Source organism: Mastigoproctus giganteus, chromosome 10 (assembly GCF_048544385.1).
Source record: "Mastigoproctus giganteus isolate SK-2022 chromosome 10, ASM4854438v1, whole genome shotgun sequence".
Classification (NCBI taxonomy): Eukaryota; Metazoa; Arthropoda; class Arachnida; order Uropygi; family Thelyphonidae; genus Mastigoproctus; species Mastigoproctus giganteus.
The window spans coordinates 110,303,863-110,326,533 of record NC_143584.1 but is presented as its reverse complement, the minus strand read 5'-3'; the positions used below and the strand labels follow the sequence as shown (position 1 = coordinate 110,326,533).

At 38.0% G+C, this 22,671-nt stretch overlaps 1 protein-coding gene across 1 annotated transcript in view; it reads left to right on the top strand.

Moving 5' to 3' along the window:
- The window catches only part of LOC150079219 (neprilysin-1-like), a 514,861-nt gene that overhangs the window by 24,813 nt on the left and 467,377 nt on the right, over positions 1–22,671 (top strand). The gene's annotated exons all lie outside the window — the stretch shown is intronic.

Here is a 22,671-nt window from a genome sequence, read left to right as displayed (position 1 = left end):
TGCTGTTTGGGATTCTTATCTGGAGGAACTGTTACTGGTGTATTTACTTCTTTTGTTACATATCTGGAGGGAGAGTGTTCCTTTGATGAAGAAAGTACTGATTTAGCCCAACCAGATATAGAGATATTTGGAGGGACTGAGCAGTCAGTTTGAGTTGATATTGAGCGTAGTCGTTGAGTAATTGATGCATACGTAGATGATTTGACAGGAGTTGTAAATTGTTTTTTTGCCTCTTGATATGACACCTTATGCTCTATTTTATATTTCTGAATATTCTTCTCTCGTTTCCATTGATCGCAGTCCTTAGAGAAGGCAGAATGATTTCCATGGCAATTAGGACAGTTTTGAGTTTCCTTGTTACAATCGGTATGTGTGTGTTCTTTAGAACCGCAAGCAGCACAAGTGACTACATCTCTGCATACCGTTTGCGAATGACCAAATTTTTGGCACTTGAAGCACCGTACCGGATTGGGAATGTATGGTCTAACATGACATCTGAGGTATCCAGCCTTTATAGTTGTGGGGAGAATTGGTGTTTTAAAAGTCAGTATAACTGTCCGAGTAGGGACAAGCTCTCCATCTCTTTTGATCAAAATTCTTTTGGCGTGGATTACATTTTGGTTGTTTAATTCCTGGACAAGTTCATCTTCCGATACATTTAGGAGATCCCATTCTGATATTACCCCTTTAGAGGAGTTCAAGGTGGCATGTGGGGTAACCTTTGTGGGAATTCCACCAAAGGTAGAAATTTTCAGGAGTCTCTCTGCATGTCTATGTTCGTTCATCTCCACTAATAAATCTCCAGATCTTAATCGACGAACCATTTTTGGAGGGCCAGCCACATTTTCGAGACATTTCTGAATCAAAAATGGAGATAACTTACTCAGTGGTTGGTCTGTGGAGGAATGCAATATTAAAAAGAGAGGAGCAGAATAATCTGTCCCTTCTTTTTTTTGTCTCTTGGCATGGGATGGGTTTAAGTCATGATCTAGGTCATGCCTATCTAGATCTGGATCAGTAGATCCGCAGCTGGACTGTTTTGTGTTTTCCATTACTGCTCCTTTTAGCCCTGGGAGAGTGGATTTCTTCTCCCAGACTTCCAGCCCCGCCACGTGGAGGCAGGAGCGGTGCCACCAGTGACCAAGCGATAAAGAGATTAGTTGTTAGTGTGTTAATAAGTTATTCCTATATACAAAAAGAAAGGTGTCTTGCCTTTCTGTCAAGTGAGCTAACTTCTTTACTTCAGAAGTGCAAAATTAAATAACTTCAGAAAAATAACACTATTCTATAATCAACCGCTCTTTTAAGTAAATCGCTTTCAAAATCGCTTAGAAATCGCTATAGTCACTCGCTTGGCACTCGGAGCCGGCAAGTAGGTACCTTAGTCAAGCCCTACAGAGAGAGATGGGCCAGACCACTGGTTAAAAATGATGCAAGGAATCGGGCTCAATAGCAATAAAAAAAAACTACCCCCAGCTGGGGATGCAGAACATCATATCCACTTGTTTGCACAAAACGTGAGGAGCATCTCAAATAAGTTCCACACCTTACAAACGATGATGACGAGGACCTGGATTTAATTTGCCTAATCGAAACCTGGTTGGGAAATGGAAAACAGTTAGATCGGCTAACTGCGGCAGAAACTACAATGTGTGGGAACTGGAAGAACAGATAGACGAGGAGGGGAAGTTATAATTTCCTATCAAAATAAATACCAGCCTATAAGAGAACGAACAACCAATTCAAATAATTTTGAAGGGATTTGCGTTACCTTTTCAAAAGAGCACGTGAAAATACAGTTATGCATCATATACCTCCCACCTGAGCACACAAAGGAGAGGAGAGAAGAAACGAACTCTATGCGTGGCTTGCTGCAAATCTAAAGCCATCAGTCGACACAATAATAGAGGGAGATTTTAATTTGCCTCTTCCGAAACACAGGGAGGCTAAGAAAGAGCTGGATGCTACATTATGCGCATTGCACTTAACGCAGCTTCCGACACCAGTGACAAAGGGAATGCAGCAACTTGACCTGTTGTACCATAGTTCCTTAGACATAAGGCTAACGCAAAACTTCATAAAATTTAAGTCAGACCACAATCCCATTGAAATAGAAGCAGCACTGAAGATACATAAATACATGCAGGGTAAGCACACGAACTGGGAAAAGCAAAGTAAGTATCTTTTCTCCGTGATGTATATTAATCCAGAAGTCATTCTCAGTCATCTGACTAGTTACAACTGGAATGACCTGCAAGAAAAGCCAGTAGACGAAGCTTTAGAAATGATCACTAAAAAGCTATTCCAAACAGCATTGGAAGGAGCAGCAAAATAAATCAAAATATCTGAGAGAACAAAAGAATGGTTCAACCCACAACTGAAAGCAAGTTTCCTCAGAAAGCAAAAACTGTATAGAAAATGGCAAAGAACGGGTCATCCCGCCGATCACGTTCGTTATAAGAAGGAAAGAGCACATTTCATCAAAGCAAAACGACAAGCACACTGCAGTGTTGTTCATAACAAACTAAAACGAGCAAAAAGAATTACTAGCAATAGAAATAGCACAGAGAATATGACCGAATGCATTTTCAAGGAATGGGCTAATAACACTTTTGGTAACCTGCCTGGACTGAATCAAATTGAGAATACTGAAAATAGTAACAAAATTTTGGACCTCCGGAAAGATTTAAACAAGCAAAACTATTCGACAAGAGAGGAACCAACAAGACCTCCATTGAGTGAAATACAAATCACCAAAGAGCGTAATGAAAGCAATCAACGATCTACCCAATAAGGCCACTGTTGGACCAGACAAATTTCCAATGTTCATCCTTAAAATAAGTAGCCCATTTATAATAGATCTATTACTGCACATCTATCAGGAAATCATCAGGTCTCGGATACATTGTAACACCCCAATACCAAAAATTAAAAACCCAAAATTGGCTAAAAATTACAGACCAATTTCTCTTAGTTGCGCCCTACAGAAGGTATTCGAAAATGCACTGCTTCCCACCATCAATCAACACTGTTTCAGCCATAGACCACCACATTTGCACTCAGTTATTTCGGGTAGATCAACAATAACAAACTTACTGGAAACCCTTTTTCGCGTGCAGAAAGCACTAAATGAGAAAAAACAATTTGATATATTTTTTTGATATCTCCGCAGCCTACGACAACGTCTCAATTGCAGCGCTCATTGCGCGGGAGTGCAGTAGCACACGCTCTTTGAGCAGACCGGGGTTCAAGCCCCTGACTGCTGAGTACCGTCGATCTGCCAATGCGCAATGGACCAGCGTGGCAGATTATGGTCCATTTCCCTTAACATGAATTGTTGAGGAGGCTTCCATCCTGCAGTGGGTTGATAATGGCTGCACTTTTATTTTTTTTATTTTTATTTAAGAGGAAATTTGTTAACTATAATAAGCAGCCTGCTAGAACACAGAAAACTTACTGTTAAGCACCAAAAGCTACAATCTTGCTTTACCATCTCGCGAGGAATGCCACGGGGGGGGGGGGAGTTCTTTCGGCTATCCTCTTCGCGGTCGCTCTGGAGCCGTTTCTTGCACGGTACTATAATTTTATAACATATGCTGACGATGTAAAATTCTTCATCACTTCCAAAGACCATTAATCAGCAGAAGGTATTTGCTAGATGGCAAATAGCACAATCCGAGAATTTGAGAGCTATCTGGATTGCATAGGGCTCCGTATTAATGCACAGAAGTCTGCCCAAATGACCATAACTTACAAGCAGAATAAAAATGACATCTCGATCTCTGTGAACGGGTTTAGTGTGGAAAAAGTGCACTCTCACCTGGACCCGGGTCTTAAGTGGGATGACAGACTCACCTTTGCTCAACACTTCGCCCATATGAAGACAAAAATATTCGCTGCTTTATGGGCTACTAGACAGGAACTGGTAGGAATTAGGGATCCTCAGCTAGCGACCAAGTACATTTTAATGTGTGTCCTGCCAATTGCAATGTATGCCTCGGAAATCTGGTCTTCAGCTCCAGATTCACATTATAAGTCCGTCCTTGGGATCGAGTACTGGTTCTTGCGATGGCTTAACAGAGTTGCTGGCCACCCTTTTACTATCTCAAGGGCCATTCTCTACTCAAACCTTAACATCGCACCCTGGATGCAGCGGACAATTAACAGGAACATACACACTCTCGCACAAATGCCCACAGGCAGAGTAAATGCTCCAGTCCTGGATAATATTCTAGTCAAACCGCGTGACACTGCTAGACGTTGCGGAGAAGTAAATAATCCACTGCGTCCAGTCCTGAACAATCTTAGTAGCCTGCAAAGATTATTTCCATCAAATTCAGAAAAAATATTTAACTCACTACACATAGATGCCGAAAAACTGTGAGGATGCAGCATACCGGAAAGAGATCTTCCAGAATTCGTACAGACTTACCGAAATATGAATCGGCTGAAAAGTACCAAAGAATTGTGAGTAAAAGTGAAAAACTTTATGCTTTAAGAACAATAATAATTTGGTAAGCTGTTGACTGGAAAAATATACCTTCTCTAACAGTTATGTAAATATGTAAGTTGTATATGGAATTATTAGTGAATTGTAAATATATGATTTGTATATTGTATGTACAGAATCATTAATGTGTAAATACTGTATATATTAAACATAAAATTTGTATATAATATTTCGGGACGAGACTACGTGTTCAGTATATGTAACCCACTGCACGTAGTATCTCGTACCCTGATATGTACTTAGCACCCTCCTGGCACTTTGCCGTCCCGGGTTTCCTTTACTGGAATAAACAGATGATGATAATAATAATAATAATAATAATAATAATAATAATAATAAAAACTTAGAAGTGCAAGCACAGGCGATGGTGGGTTCGTCCGTTGAACCAGAGGAGGATTCAACAATGGGACTTCCATAACCTTTACGACTGTGCCTTGTTTTAAACCACGTAAACAAAATGTTTTAAACCACGTCCCCTCACCAAGTACAGATGCTCGACTTGAGCATCTGTACTTGGTGAGGGGACCTCTCAGTGATACTAGTGGGCTTATAGATTAGCATCGCTGGAATCCAAAGCCCATTTTTTGGTTCCATGGGTATATCATTGGAATCTGAAGTGTGCAACCATGTGCCGCGACGCTGAAAGGGAGATCCTAATTAGTGAGGGGGGGGGGACCCTAATACACCACTTGCCTCCTGTGTCGAAAAGGAAGATCCTGGACCGGCCCAGCTGGGATCAATCGGTGAGTCGTTCTTACTGCTAGGATCAACTGCATTCCAACAAGTCTCTTTCCCTTTGGTCCGAAAACAGGGGTACTACTGTGCAATAGCACAGTAGTACGAATCCCGTTGATGACGCAGGGAACAGGCAAATCGACCAGAGAACACACGCAATTTACAGACATAATACAGCATATGTAAAAAATTATGGGTGGCCCTAATATAATAATTTGAATTTGTGGGTATGATGCTCTAAGCGAACTTTGAGTCCATTCGCGTATGAAGTACCTGCTAATTCGCGAGTGGGCGTCCGCTCGTAAGGCTCCGTACTGGGCTACTTGTACTTAAGGCATTAGAAATTTTATTTTACTCCTATGAGTAATACAAATCCTTCTATTTGTCTTGCGGGCACCAATAAGGCTCCAACCTAATCGATCAGATAATTCTGACAGCGGTTCTCAAAAGTCTCAGAACTAAGGATACACCACTTTTCCTCATTCTCCATTCCACCTGAGGGCAGACAATCGGGAAAATGTCTTTCTTCATCCAAAAAGATTAAAAGGGTTGGAAAGATTTCAAAAAAATCGGTAAAAAGGTTGTATCTGGAGACCTTTTAATTAAATCCCTTTAAATCCAAAACATGCCCAGCAAATTCTAAAAACTACACCAACAAGGGGGAACTATCATCGTAACCCCCCCCCATTAAACTCTTCATGTGATATAATGTCTGAATGGGATCTCCATGTCTCCAAAGAAGAGATCTGCTCTGAACTGAAAGAACAAGATGTCACAGCTGTCAAGAGAACAGCGATGCGAAAGGATGGGAATCTTGTCCCTGCTGCTGATTTGGCTGATACTGCAGCCCCGACGAATAATCCTGGTCTGTCAGTCCCCTATACAAACTACAGGCAAATAATCCGTAATTAAGTTATATTCGCAGTGGCAAGATTCGTGGTATCGGCAGGTAGCAAACAATATCAGATTAAGTCTGTAATCAAACTATGGCAGTCTGAGACATAGTCATCTGACACATTCCTTTCTGCTAAGGGCTGGTGAGTGGTGACCCTCCTGTGTGCAAGCATTGTGACACCGTTTTATTCTGACAAATTTTAGATATGCACGTTTTACCGCTTTCAACCATGTGAGTGAGCCATATACACACAGTCAGATTTTATTCGACAATGACCATGTGTTCGCAGTTTTTACAAGCTTTTAATATGTATACACATAAATAAAATAGACAATTTATTTTTACTCTTATGCTGCATTTTATTTGTACCTGTATATACAACCTTTTGATGAGGTAACATATTTAAAAGGTTTTTTAAAATTTTAAAAAAACCTTTTAACATTTTAAAAGTTTTTTTTTTTTTTTTTAATTTTAACTTTGCCTAGGAGCATTATAACCTTAGTCGTTTTTGTACCATTAAAACCGAAATCAATCAATCATATTCGAGGTATAGAAAACAGGTGAACACTTACAACTACCACTAAACCATTCCTCTAATGTTGACCTGTGACAACCATAGTAGATGTTGTTTGTTATTTAGGAGCATTAGCAACTGGCCATATTAAGGCCATATTGTTCCGGGATATGCGGTGGTCATTCCCTGACCTTTCCACATCCTCTGTATTTGGTGGTGATGGGCTCGAATCCCGGTCTAATAAAGAAGCGTGTGCTACGCACTCCTTCCCACCTGGCTACGGAGGCGCCTACTACCATAGTAGAAATGAGGTGCCCAAAACTTCTCTTGATCATCCATAAGCATCCCAAAATTTTGCAGTACTTCACATGCACTGCAAAACTGGTGCCACTAATAATTCTCAGACTTGATGGTCACTAGGTCAGAGGAGTTTATAATAAATCATGAATACAATCGTTTATCGTATTTAGTAATCACGCACGCTTGAACCACGATCCACTCAAGAGCGTATGCTACTGCACTCACTCCTGAACACTCAGCGCTACATCAGGCCTCTTTTTTTAAAAATATTTCTGATATAAGAAACGGAGAGGAAATACTCAAAGACCTATCCGACAGACAGCGCCTCCGTAGCCAGGTGGGAAGGAGCAGCAGTGCGTAGCACACGCTTCTTGATTAGACCGGGGTTCGAGCCCGTCACCACCAAATACGGAAGATGCGAGAAAGGTCAGGGAATGACCACCGCATAAACCCGGAGTAATATCTCCTTAGTTGCTAATGCTCCTAAAAAAACCAAATAACCTATCCGACAGAGAATACAAGATAAAGAATGATTGGCATTCCTGTTGCTGTGTGGTCGTACAGACTTTGTGACTGCGATGTATCATGGTCATTTTCATTCGCAGAGAATGATGGGCGCCCAGGACGCTCATCATTGCCTCCCAATTTCCGGTCTCGCCACTGGTAGGCAGAAGCAGTGCCGCTAGGAGGCCAAGCAGTTGAAAGAATCAGTGAAGTTAATAATATATGTAATAAGAAAAGAAAGGTGAATTTCCTTTCTGTGTTCTTACTTGTTACTTTTCAAGTAAAGAACTGGCTTAAAAATGAATTGTTAAGAGCAAGTCATTAGAACTTAAAAAGCAATTTCCTCGCTAAACAAGATCGCCAAATAATTCGCACCTCGAATTTGTTGGAACCCAGAGCAGCTATGATGTTACTGAAGGAGTTCTCCATTTCATGAAAAGGATAGGTGTGCCTAATAAAGTTGCCACTCAGTGTATAATAGAATACATAACAGAATTCCATGTTTTTGTTTTTTTTTTAGCTGTTGCAATCTGATACACAATGGAGGGGGGAACAAGACCTACGGGACACGCGCAGAGTAAATGCTATTTCGTTTGCACGAAGTAAAGTTCTAGAGGTAGTCAGAATTAGACCTGTTCTGTATTATACTTTATTCATTAAATTATTTTTATTATTTTTATAATAACAAAGAAAGAAGAGTTAAGTGATCTTTCTAAAGGGATATAATACCTCTGCACTATATTTATAGTTGTTCCTCGAATACTTTCAGAGCTGTTCTGTTTATACTTAGGCACCAACACTATGTCAGAGGAGTTTACAATTAAATGTAGATTCCTATAATGGCCACTCTTATATCACGTGAATATTAAGATAGTTTATTTAGTTATTAACTAAATCACTATACATTAAGGTAACCCTTGCCGGTACCCATCCTGAGACCATACACAGGCTGTTCTTTAAGGACAGAAAGAAAAATAATAAACCAAATACTGTTATGTTAAAATTAATATTGCATATACAAAACTTCTAGCAAATAATTACTATATTCAATTTATGCATAGTGCATTACATATTATTCATTACATTGTACATTATTAGTTTTTAACTATTCTATTACATTTGAATATTTGAAATTAAAAATTAATCAGAATTTCTTACCTGTTGTCAGCCTCCAAGCAGGAAGAGGGCAACAGGTAATGATCTATTCTGTTCCTTGAATATATCAAGTCAAGGAATAGAACAGAATAGGTAAAAACTAATAATGTATAATTGCAGTGGTTTTCAACCGGGGTGCCGCAACAACATTCCAGGGGTGCCATATAATTTGTGTTTAAGTTACTTAAGTTACTTAAACTTATTATTATTTTTAATTTATATGTTTATTTCATTATAAAAAGGTGTACAGTATCTTTTTTAATTTTGTGGTGATCTATAATTGATGTTTACTTAGAACCTCTATATAAAGAATAAAATAATATATATATATAATTTGTAATAGGAAATGTAATTTTTATAATTATATTATTGTAATAAATATTACAGAGAGAGAGAGAGAGAGAGAGAGAGAGAGAGAGAGAGAGAGAGAGAGAGAGAGAGAGAGAGAGAGAGAGAGAGAGAGAGAGAGAGAGAGAGAGAGAGAGAGAGAGAATCGGATCTAATAGGCAGAAAATTGAGTAGGGGTGCCGCAAAATAAAATAAATTACTTAGGGGTGCCGTTATTATAAAAAAAAGGTTGAAAACCACTGGTATAATGCAATAAATAATATCTAATGTACTATGCATAAATTGAATATAGTAATTATTCACTAGATGTTTTGTATATGTAATATTAATATTAACATAATAATAATATGGTTTATTCTTTTTTCTTTCTGTCTTTAAACAACAGCCTATGTATGGTCTGAGGATGGGGTCCGGCAAGGTTCCCGAAACGTATAGTGGTTTAGTTAACAGCTAAATAAACTATCTTAATATTCAGGTAGTATAAGGGTAGTCATTATAGAAAGTTAGATTCCAGGGAAAACAGCAACGTAACGTCCTTCTCCAACTATATTAGTTATCAATTAATTTTGACAATGAATACAATCGTTAACCGCATTTAGTAGCCACAAGCTTGAACTACAATTCACTGTCTATTTAAATTATTTAAATTACGAAGAAGGATACAAATTCCGTAATAAATTCAAAGATAAAAATTCAAAAATCAAAAATGTCCCTAAGAAAGAAACTGGCTTCCAACAGGGCTTGGGTTTATGCTCAGATAACACTTTCCACCAATCGATCTAAATTGTTAATATGTTTTAAACATAAATAGCATCATGTTTTGGCGATGCCGACTGACTAACTCGGCCTGTATGTGCAAAAATTCCATAAAATTTCTTCCGTTTTTACGGACTTCGAACCCTTTTCCGCACAATGAGGAGGAATTGTGATCGTAACCGCTATGCCACCAGCCCGACAGGAGTAGTTTTCATTTCGGCAATAAGAATCGAATCCAGGCCTCTTCCAAGTATAACAGAAATTTAAATTCCCAATAAGAATACGTGGTGAAAGGAAACGATATTCATAAAATATTAATTATAACAATCCAATAACTTCTGATGAACTGAGAAAATTAGCATGCTGTAAATACAGGAATATTTTAATTAATTTAAATTTTATACTACAGCTTTTACTTTTTTCTTAGATGACACATGAAAAAGAAAACTATGATAAGCAGTGAAATACGATAAAAAATACCAGCGCTGGTTTCCGATATTGCTGTAGAGCGATCGTGGCGATGAATAATTACTCTGCTTACGTCACAGTCATTAATACTTAGCATTTCATGCAGAGACTAAATGACTCCTGCAAAGTCATATTTTATGCCTTTGAAGTTTTTTCTCGTTGTAAGCAGTTTATGTCACATTACATTATACTGTACAGCAATTTTAACATCCACTAGGTCACGACATTATTCCATATAAGCCGCTAACGTCTACACTTCCTCCCATGAAATTTTATCGGTACATAAAAAAATTTTACTGCTAAAACCTTCTTTACATTGTGTAAATGTTTTATGAGTAAACGACCGCACCAGTAGTAAACCATAAACTGAAAATTAAAAGCGTTCACAAAACCAAGGCTCTTAACCGTTTCTTCTCGCAACTCTCCACACTCCCAATTCTGATAAAACTTTCCCTTCACTAGAAAATTTTTGCTTTTTTAAGTGTTTTATCAAAAAATTATTAGTAATAAATTTATTTGAAAAGGATAAAAGAGATTACCTCAATGTGGTACATAGAATGATTTCAGAACGACGCTCTCCAAATGCAGACGGATATAATAATTTAATGGATTCTAGCACTGAACAGCACCATGAATGATTCGACGCGCCCCGGAATCGGAAGTAAAGGGCGCGTCAAATCATTCATGGTGCTTTGAGTACAGGAATTCATTAAATTATTTTATCCGTCTACATTTGGAGAGCGTCGTTCTGAAATCATTCTACGTACCAGATTGAGGTAATCTCTTTTATCCTTTTAAAATATCGTTATAAACGTAGAACCTATTGAGCCTTGTAGCTCTGTTTTCATAGTAATAAATTTATTTATTTATTTATTTATTTAAATAAACTTGATGCTCACTTTTACATTGAGTATTTTGAATAATACAAATATAAAATACCATAAACTCTCGATTATCCAGTAGCGGATTATCTGGGATCTCGCGGAAGTCAGTCGGTCTAGGCTGGATAACAAAAGAAATATGCAGTCGTCCGTTATAGGGATTGTTTACATTTTATAATGTTCTTGTACAGAGATCCATGAATCTCTCAGAAACCCCATATTCGTTATTCTTTCTGCCTACTAACTGACTCTAGTCATATTTCAGTAATTCTTCAGTTTACTACTGTACGGTTAGTGTTAACATTTCGCCGAGTATTTATTTATTTATTTATTTACTTACGTTTATGTGCGCTCATCGAGATAAAACGGATAAGGGTTGTTCTATTTAACAGGAACTACGGTTTATCAAACATGCAAAATAGTGCTTAGCACTATTTTTAATGAGGGTCAATTTTAATGTGTACTCGACTACATGGAATAACAACGAGATGCCGCTCTCGCTGACAAGATACTACTTCGAAATTTACATAACTGTTCGGCAGAAGCAAATCAACGGGAAAAAGCAAATTATATTGTTTTCCTTTTGCAAACAAATATATTTTAATATTAACTTTTATTTCAACTTTTCTAAACGTAGTGTACTTTTAATATGTTTAAGAAAATTCAAAAATCATTAATATATTGGCCATTATTAGCTAGAGATTAGAGAGGAATAGAGATAATAGCGCCACCTCACTGAAGATTTAAAAAAAAAAAATTAAATAGTGCAAAACTAATTGAATAATACTTTTATATATATATATATATATATATATATATATATATATATATATATATATATATATATATTCCGAACTTCATTCCGGCTCGTTTTCGGATTACTTCAGGCGTAGTCGAACCAACGGATACAACTGAAGTACTGCAGTGCAGACAGCAAAGTGCAATATGCACTTTGCTTTCTGCACTGAAATATGCTTCCCAAGAATAATCACCATTGCTAGTACAACGAGGGAGATGGCCCCGAGTCCCCGGCGTCCTTTAAATGGGACAGGGGTGCTAAGAATTCCCGGGTGGAAAACTTTCATTAGGAAAAATAGGAACATGGAACGTTAGAATCTTATATGAAGATGAGAAACTAGCAAATGTGGCTAGAGGTCTGCAAGTGGACTGGCAGATCAGCTGAGGATCTGTTTCATCTCGCTCAAGGCAGAGAGAAGTACAGCGTACTGATCGCCAACCTCCAATAGGAGACGGCATCAAAAGAAGAAGTGTATTTTTATAAATATGGACTTAACGCTAAGGTTTTTTGTTTCCCCCTCCATTTTGCAGTTTGTCCGGACAAATTTATTTCCCATCAATCCAGTATAATCCGGAGTATAAAGAAAACATAAGTTCAGTTGGAAAATAAAGAAAACAAAGAAAAAATATTACAAGAAAAAATTGCCATCATGTAAATAAAAGTGCAGTGTTTCAGAAAAAAGTGAAAAAAAGCAAGTATTTTAGTCCAAAATACTTGCCCTCTCCTTCCAGAATCCTCACACGTTTCCTAGATACTCGTGCTTCAGGTTAGGAATTAGTACCCTAAGCGATGGACGGAGGAATATCAATGTTGACAGTCCACTGTTCAGGAATACAATTAACCGTATAGGATTCGCCTCTCTTGGAATAATTTTAATAATTCGCCCCTCTTGACACAGTTTTAATAACGCTGATTATTAATTATGTAATAAAACAGGTGACTATTCATGTTTTTCACATAACCACTATTTTCATTAATAAATCTGGAATGTAAAAAGAAAAATTATTTCTGGAAATCAGCTTTAACAAATTATGAAATTTGTAAAGGATACTTAGTGGTCTTCAGTTTCATTCGGTTGAACTCTCTTTTCCAGTGCCCAATAAGGAGCCGATATCCACTGAGACGTCATAACAATAGGAACGCGACATACAAAAAACCAAATTTCACTGGACAAGCCTCATATTTATTTAATACAGTTAAGAGTAACAGCTAAAGAATTAATTGGGTGACCCCATTCCATAAATACATATCACACATGACACGCAAATAAGACTCGTAGCAGATCGAAGCGTCCCATTAGCTAGCATGCGGTCTAAGGAAAATCTGTGGAACCTTTTTTGCCTATATTTTAAGAATATTTATTACACATTTAAATATACAATCATTATCGCAGCCACACACAACCAGTGTTTTACAAATTGACAATTGCGGCGTTCTACTTATGATGTAAAGAAATAGAACTAACACAAAATACCAGATTCAAATAAAGAATACAAGAAATATCTATTATAAGCGAAAAGTAAAACAATTCTTTTTGTTTTTACTCCGAAACGACCCCATGACGAGAAAGAGAATGTAAGAACAGCACCCTATTTTGTAGTCTCGTGAGGTAGTCAATGGCCAATGCTGACAAGGTCTTTTTCATCATCAACACCGTAAACTCACAGATATGCCCCCAAAATAGTAAATTTAATCTTCCAGCCACTGCAACTCTCCTGATAGGCCATCACTAACTACTAGAAAGAGCACCGATCAGTTCATTAACTTTCAGATTTAACTTGGATTTGAATCACAACCAGCAGACCTCGCTAAAGTTAACGTGAAATCTAGGATCACTCTCCTACATTGCCTATCCTCCGCAAAGCATTTCAGTTCCGCATCACAATGAAGCATTTGGGCAGGCAAAAATCTGTCCACAATATATAGGCGATACAGATTCGATCTAAAGGATGATGTAGCTCTGATGGTATGAAAATTCGGGGTGGGGGGGGGAGTCCTCTATTGGCAAAAATCCCAGATATCCTGTTTTATCCTTGTTAAAGACGGCTTCTAGGAGATTTATCGTGAAATAATAAATAAATAATAAACAGAAAATTAACGAGAATGATTGCTCAAACATCTGAAAAACAAACAATTATCTTCACGGCAACATACAGGGAAAAGGTGGTCATAATGCTCAAACGAATTTGAATAGCAAAAAGTCATGAATTTAAAATTGTAAGAGATAACATTCAGATTTCATTAACAAATTTCATTCCTAAAAAACAACTCAAACAGATCATCCATATACTGTAGCTGGTGGACATGGTTTTGTTGCTGTGCACTGAAAAGAGGAATGAATGGACAACATGGCGGATGTATAAAAAAAGAAAAATTCGCAGTGTAAGTGTTGCAACAAGCGAAGGTGGTTATTTTGTAACGAGCTCCGTTTTCGGTAATCAGTTTACTTATAATATAAAGAATTAACTATTACGATGTTTATTTTATTAATAAAAATATACTGATTAATGAAATTCTATAAAATTTTATAGACTAAATCAAAATTAAACCCGTTGTTTTCGCTCTATCTCTTTTTAATGAATATGATTTCTCCCCTTCACACACACACACACACACAAAAGTACAGTATTGCAGTCCTATTCGATATCAGCTTTCCTTTTGAGGTTTTGCGACTCTGGAAGCTTTGACTATATTACACCACACTTATAGTGCTCGTTTATAATGAGGATATTTCTGAGTGAAAATACAGAATTATGTTCGATATTCCGTTTGATGGCTTATATTTGGACGAAACATTAGCAGTTTAGGTTGAATACTCACAGGAGAATCAGTATAGATCAGTTTCATTCGGAAAGGAGAATACCTTGATATCAGCACCATCACTGTCTAAGAATGCCGCAAAAATGGAAATTCTTGTATCGGTGGAGCAGAAATACTTCGGAACTTTATATTGCCTCTCCTAAGAGAGGCAATCTAAAAGGATGCGCTTCATGGTGAGTAAAACGCTGAAGGCCTGGACACAGTGGACCGGAGAATAGGTTTGATTATCTGAAGTTTGTTGCTGTCTAGATTTGCCACTCTTGCTACAATTGTTGTAGGTTTTTACTCTTTATTACTTATACACAATCTTTGTAAGGGATACCCCGAATTCGTAGGTGGTGTGGCAATAGACCTGGCAGCTGGGGCTGCTAATTCATTGATAACTAATTCACTAATTCATTACTAATTAAGTTCATTGCAAGTCGTGGCCAACAACTACTGGGTAGGCCACGGCTTGCAATGACTTTAGATATTCGGAAAAGATTACACTTTTTTAGATATCTGAGGTCCGAATCAATTTTAGTGTATCAATATTGCTCCTAAATAATTCGATAGTTGCCGATCTAGAGTCACTTGTGGAACTACTGCTGCTGCTACCCTTACATTGGGCTTCCCCTTTTTGATTCCTGCGTATATACCGGAGTATAATCGGGAAATTGAACACGGAGAGCTAGATGCATCTTCGGAAAATATTCTTCAAATTAGTGCATCCTTATTCCAGTTCTCCCATAAGTGCATCCTTATTCCAGTTTAAAAGCAATTACAGACAGATGTGTGATGGTGAATGGGATCAATCCACCTCGATCTTCTGGCTAGTGTTCCGTAATCATGTGTAAATCTCACAAGTATTCTATTACGGTTAAGTAAGATAACCTTTGCTACCTACCTGATTCGCTGGTGGACCTTTATCTCCTTTTAAACAAGATAGCTTTATGTGTTTAATGTACTCCAAAAAAGGTAAATCTTAGAATAGGATTTTAAAATCTTTTTCTGATAGTAGCACCCTTTTGCAAACCTGAATCTTCCGCAGGACCCTAATATCTTTAAAAAGATATTATTAACAAAAAATGTACAAATATATACAGTATATAGGTATCTCCTAGCTGAAGCTGTTCAGGGTTAAAGCAAACCGCAATAAACAGATTTAATACATAATAATAATAAATATCTGGGGATAATGCAGTCCAGCCAGTTAGAACACAAGGAGATCAAAGTCCGTCTGACTGAGAAATACCATCGCAGACTGAGAGGCCTGCTAAAATCAAAGATGAGTGGGAATATGCTCACAGCCATAACACTTACGGAGTCCCATACTAACATGCTCCTTCGGGATTGCAGATTGGACCAACACCGAGCTGGAGGAGATTACGAGATCGACCAGGATAATGATGACCAAGAGCCACCAACGCCACCAGAAGTTGGCCATCGAGAGACTGACCACAGCCCGTAAAGAAGGAGGGAAGGGATTGACTGACCTCATTGAACAAGAGAAGAAGACGTTTAAGAACCTGCGCAATTACTTCCAGGAAAACATAGCACCAGTCTATCAAACCATACGAAAAATAGACAAACAGCACATAATACTCAACCTCAACAAGAAGACCACACTTAACCAGACAGAAGAAATAAAGACAGAAATTTGGGCGAAGAAGACACTCCATGGGAGACACTACAATGACCTCCATCAAGACTACATAGATAATATGGCTTCCAACGCTTGGCTCACGAAAGGAAAAAATAGTGGCATAGTATTTAGCGTTAGCGCCACCTGTGGTTTCCCACATCTGCGCCGTATGTGCTCTGTCATGGAATGCAGAACTACTGCATAAGCCAGAAAAAAAGTGTAGTGTGTGGTCTATGCAGTGGCTTAGGCTGATCTCCGCCAGGGTCGCCTGAGCTTTCTGGACGGAGACCCATAAAAAAAAAAAGGGGAAGATAGAACAAGTGGTGGAGTCAAAGTAGGTAAAAGGAGGAGGATGAGGAAAGAAGGCATTCTCCAGTGGAAAGAAGAAGTAGGAAGGGAGAAGTAGGAATCACCACTGGTCTGAGAGCCCAACGAAGGCCAGGGAAAGGAAGACAGCTTGCAGAACAAGGAAGGTCTGCAAAGTTGGGTAGGTGCAATGGGAAGTGTCTGAGTTTGATTGCTATCAGTTCGGTGCCGTCATTCCAACGAGAAAGATGTCCAGTTGGGTGATCATTCAGTTCTGATAGTGGCCGGTGATGAGGGAAGAGCAGAGATCATAGCGGTTTCAGGAACGTCTGGTCTAGATGTCTATGTTGTGAGATCACACGTGGAGAGATGATATCAGCGCATTTTGAAGACTGCTGAAGCATATGCTGAAGGGCCGCCGTAGCCTAGTGGTCAGGTGCGCGGGTGCATAAGTACACGTGCCTTGAGTGACCGGGGTTCAAGCCCGTGACTGCTGAATATGGTGCTGTTTCTTGTATTCTGTCTATCTTGTGAACTCGTCTGACCGTTTGGTCGTCCCGGAGTATAAACAGAAAATTTATTTATTTATATCTGCTAAAAACGCTTCTTTTGATTTTAACAGGTTGCTTTCAGTTAAAATTATATACAGTAATAGTTGAGGAAAGCTCTTCCCTGAGACCGAAGGATTCATGTCCGCCATGTAAGATCAGGTAATCAGCACCATGGATTACAGAAAATACATCGCTCGCCAAGGACCCCGGAGTGACAGATGACACATGTCGTTGATGCCACCTAGCTCCAGAAACAATCAAGCATCACCGCAGGATGCAGGGTGATCACTCAACGGAGTGCACTCACAGACATGACCAGCTGGCCAGGATAATACATCAGAAGCTAGCGCAAAAATACCAGCTGATCAAAGAAAGTTTACCGTATTAACAAGTACAAGTAAAATAGTAAAATTATTATTGGGTTTATTACTGCCATTTTATTTTTGTTAATGAGACAGTTGTGCTGCTGGTTTGCAATAAGCTGTGCAGTAATCAGGCTAAAATTACTTAATTCGATCTTTAGGTCCCCACGTTCTGGTATGTTCAGCCGGTTTATTGTTTTTCTCAGTAAATTATTAATATTGATGAATCCAGTTTCCACCAGATAATATCTGGGGAAAGTTAACAAAAACGGTTCTGCCGTAGTTTGCTACTTAGGACATTTATTTCAGGTATATTCATTAACAAGGCCAACGTTCATTGTTATATTTTTAAACCATACATTATTATATTCTTTATATTTATTATATTTTTTGCCCTTCGATCTCATTCTACCCTTTGGCATGTATCGCCCCAGCCTTCTCTCAATACGACTGACCTGTAGGGGTCAATTTCGACTCCGCTGGGAATCGCTGCATTACGTCCTATCATCATCACCCAAAAGAGGCAAATTACTGCCACCGAAGCCGTTTTAAAAGCAGTGGCCCAAATCATTATTAGGGCATACCTGTAACTCTTATCACAGATGTTTCCATTATTTTTCCCACCCCTTATATGTAGTGAGATGACTGTGTGTGTGTGTGTGTGTTAATCGCCAAAGTAACTAAGGCTATGAGAGGTCAGTACATTTTGTTTGTAAATTGCCTGTATTCTGTGGTCCATTTGCCTATTTTGCTGGACGAAAAACTAGTTTCCAGGAGAAAAAATCATGTTACCCTCGCCTGAGGCCGACTAATTCAACTACGTTGTGAAAAACGCCATAAAAATTTCGAACTCAGATCTTTTCCATCCGATATGGGAGGACGGACGGTGATTATCAACTTTTTACACGCGATGTCATACATATCTGTAACGATCTGTATAGTTGCTAATTCATTCAGCGAGTTTTACGGTATTATTATTAATTTTAGGCATATTGCGCCGTATATATTATGTCTGTAAATTGCGTGTGCCCTCGCCTGAGACCAACTAACTCAGCCACGTTGTGAAAAAAGCTCAAAAAAATTCCTCACGTCATTGGCGGGATTGGAACTGGGTGCTTATATGCACTGTGCTAGACGAGAGGGCTTCAACGACATTGGCAGAAACAAGGATATGTGGATAAGTCAGGATTGCTACCCTCCTTTAGGTAGTGCCCGGTTGCACTAAAGATATTATATCCATGGAGTTGCGGTGCGTCTTTAGGAAGCAGAGGGATATTAGCGCAAATTGATTTACTAGATCGTGCAGGTAAGCTATGTTCGTACGAAAACCATGGAAATTCCATTGTATTTCTTGTTGAACTGTCAGACTGTTTTCTTGTTTGACGTTTTGTGATGCTCGGTTTTCACAGTCCATTTGAAGGTCTTGTTAAATGATCACGAGGGTGCGCATGTCAGTGTGCTACTAGAGCGGCAAATGTGAAAACCTTGGGGTCTTTCTTTCTACTGTTCGATGGTTCAACAGTCCAATACAATTGAACTGGGCCAGCCACAATCCTCACTTCATTCTACAGAAAATGGTTAACCTTCCAGGGATCACTGTGTGGATGGGACTCCCTCTCGTGGAACAATCCGACCTTACAGATTCAATTATACTGTTAGAAAACAGAGTTATCTTGAACTGTTAATGAATTATGAAGTTCTTGCAATAAGAAACGTGCTTCCGATATTGTTGCCTTCAACAGAATAGTGCATATCCACATTTTCACTCAGATGTTCGTGTGGAATATATTCAAATTTCTCAAACGATAGATATTTCGCCGCAGGGCGAATGCTTTTAAATACGCCCAAGGTCTCCAGGCATCAATTCCCTAGACTTTTATTGCTTCGGATACCTGAAAGATAAAGTGAACATTGCAGGATTTGTGGGCGAGGCCACAATGGGAAGCAGGATAAATACAACTGACATTGTGCAGCATCGTATGCCGGTCTGTTGAAAATGTGTGCTGGTTGTGGTCATTTTGAACATCTAATGTAACTTCTACAATGCAACCCATTTCTATGTGTCCAATGTATTTGAAACCCCTTTTCTTTTCTTTTTAAAGCATATTTGGTCACCGAGTTCTGTCTCGCTTAATTTTAAGTTTCGGATCTTTTTGTAGTTATGGGCTAAATTTTTTGAATTTGATATTAAAAGTGGACCATAACCGTTTAGATTTTACGATTTCTAAATTACCGTTTTGACTATCAATTGTTTTTTCCCCAATGGGAAAGTTATTTGTCTTCGGTTTAGCCTAAAAACGTCATAAGTATACTTCTGCAAACCGATTTTATTTGAGAAAGGAAAAGCGGACTTTTCCCACTGAAAGAAAAAAAAAAAAAAAAAAAAAAAACTTTATCAGACAATTTAACCTGTAAGATCGCGTAGTAGTCGTTGTTTAGGTTCCCCTTTTTTTTCTTTTTTTTTTTGCGCAAGAGTCTCTTTGGCTATTCTCTGCACCTTTTACATTTGGGCAATCTGTTACTTGTTTCAATTTGAAACATTATGAAAGAGCTGATTATCAGGGTTTGCATCGTTCCCGACAATATTCATTAGTGTTGTATTAAATATTATTATTTAAGTGTTGTATGATAGGTATTTTGAAAACTAGTTCCATGACGTTTTATTTGATACAGAGTAGTCGAGTAGTAGATGCCATACAAAAGGGAAGGGGAAAGACCCTCATATTAGGGCCAAACGAGAATTATCTCATTGATCCGTGTGTATTACGTACATGAATTGCGTGTGTTCTCTGGTCAGTTTATCTGTTTGGCTAGACGAAAAACGCGAGTTTCTGGAGGTCTTGCTATCCTCGCCCTGAGCCGCGGTGTGCGTGAGTGTAATGGGAGGGGAATCATAAAAGTTCCTCCCGTCACTGACAGGATTCGAATCCGACCTTTTCTATCTGGTGTGGGAGAGATGGTAAAACCAGTGTGTTACTCGCGAAGCCAGTAGATGCTGTACATAGAGGCAAACTTCACATTGTAAACGTGCCAGCAACTCTTTTGATTTCTAAGTAAATATGCATGTGATGCTTGTGTGCGTCCAATGCGCAATCTTGTAAGAATGACTACTTCTTGCCTATCTTTCCGGAAGTTTAATTTTCAGGGCTGGAGCACCTGTTTCATTTGCAATAAGTTATTACCCATTTGGCATTTGCAGGCTTGTGTCTATTTTTTTACTGGCTTTTTAATAAGAGAAATGTAGTCATGATGTGCGACCTGATGTTATGATGGTGATCTGGATGTCAGATTTTGTCTGAAATCCTTGCATGTTCAGATATCCAGCATAGTTTCAATGTCAGTTTATTTCTCCGGAGGTAGTATCTAACAATTATCATAGCCCGGTTTAGCTGGTGTCCCCTGCGTTTATTAGCGGATCGTGCATCTGGTATTTTAATGTCATACAGTAGCATAATCTCTGCGGATAAAAGCTTGTCTGCAATTTAGCACCAACAGAACTGGTAACAAACGACGAATACAACGTTGTTCATGCAGGAAGCAGCAGTAATTGCAGAAGAAAATACGTATATTTTCTGTCCTTCCACGGGAAGAAAAAAAAAAAAATAAAATAAATATATATATATATATGAATATGAGTTAAGTTGATAGTGGTAAGAGTTTTTAAAGGTAAAATATGATATACTAGCTTATCAGACAAACCATAAACCATGGCGGGTACCCAACGTGACCTGGGAAAAAATCAATCTATGCTATGACATAAGCAATAAATTATAAACATATAAAAATACCATTAAAATGTTAATTATGACAATAAGATACATTGAAAGGGACTTTTTCGAGGGCTAACCCTTTCAATGTATTATCTTATTTCAATTATCTTATCGCCATAATTAACATTTTAATGGTATTTTTATATATGTTTATAATTTATTGCTTATGTCATAGCATAGATTGATTTTTTCCCAGGTCACGTTGGGTACCCGCCATGGTTTATGGTTTGTATGATAAGCTAGTATATCATATTTTACCTTTAAAAACTCTTACTACTATCAACTTAACTCATATTCATATTTATACAGACCGATGTAATGTTTAATCGTACTAGATGGCATTAATTGGTTATGTGACTACTTAATATTTATTATAATATTTATATTTATTATAACATTTACTATTTGCTTTTTCATACCTGGATATATATATATATTTAAGTTCTCAAATAGTTTTTTTTCAATAATGGTATCGGGGTGGTCCATAAATCTGAATTCGTCGACCACTCCAATACCATTCTACTTTTGCTATCGTAAGAGATAAAAAGCCACTGAAGTTTCCGCTTATTTGTCACCCCAATGCTTCAAAACCCAAGGAGGGAGAATTAGGGGCATCTGTAACTACAATATAGGTCCCTTATTTTAGAACAAACATCCCTTCTTCCTTACACAGACTATCGCCACTAAAGCTTCAACTATTTCCCTCTCGCTGGTTACGTAAACTTCCCACTGCTCACTTGCTAAATGTTTGCGATAATGAAGCTTTTCTAGGAAGTGGGATAATTAAGGATATATGTGACTTCCCTCCCAGTTATATATGGCACATTGACAGTACAAACGATATATTCTACATTTAGATGTAGCGCTCAGAGACGGTCGGGCGGGTCCTCTTGGGTTAAACTTGTCAAAATGTAGAGCACGAATTTTAACATGAAAGTTCATTAAGCTACTCGCACATATCGGTAAATATGTTGTGATGCCTCAGTCTGTGGTTTACTGCAAAAATAAGCATTTCTGAAAACGAATCACGATCATAACATGATTAGGAGGGTAGAGAGAGAGAGAGTGATCAAAATTAATCTGGACTCTTCTTTTGGTAAATATGCCGCATCTGTCATGTTTGTCTTTGGTAGTACGAGGGTTGGTTCATCGTTTACGCCAGTGTTTTTTAATAATGGCATCCTTAAGTAATTTACTTTATTTTGTGGCACCCCTACTCAATTTTCAGCTGTTAGATCCGATTCTCTCTGTGTATATATGTATCTAATATTTAAAAAAATGTTATATGATAGTTATTATAGTAATATAATTATAAACAAAATTACAAAATCATAATACAAATTATTTATTATATTTATATAATAATTTTATTT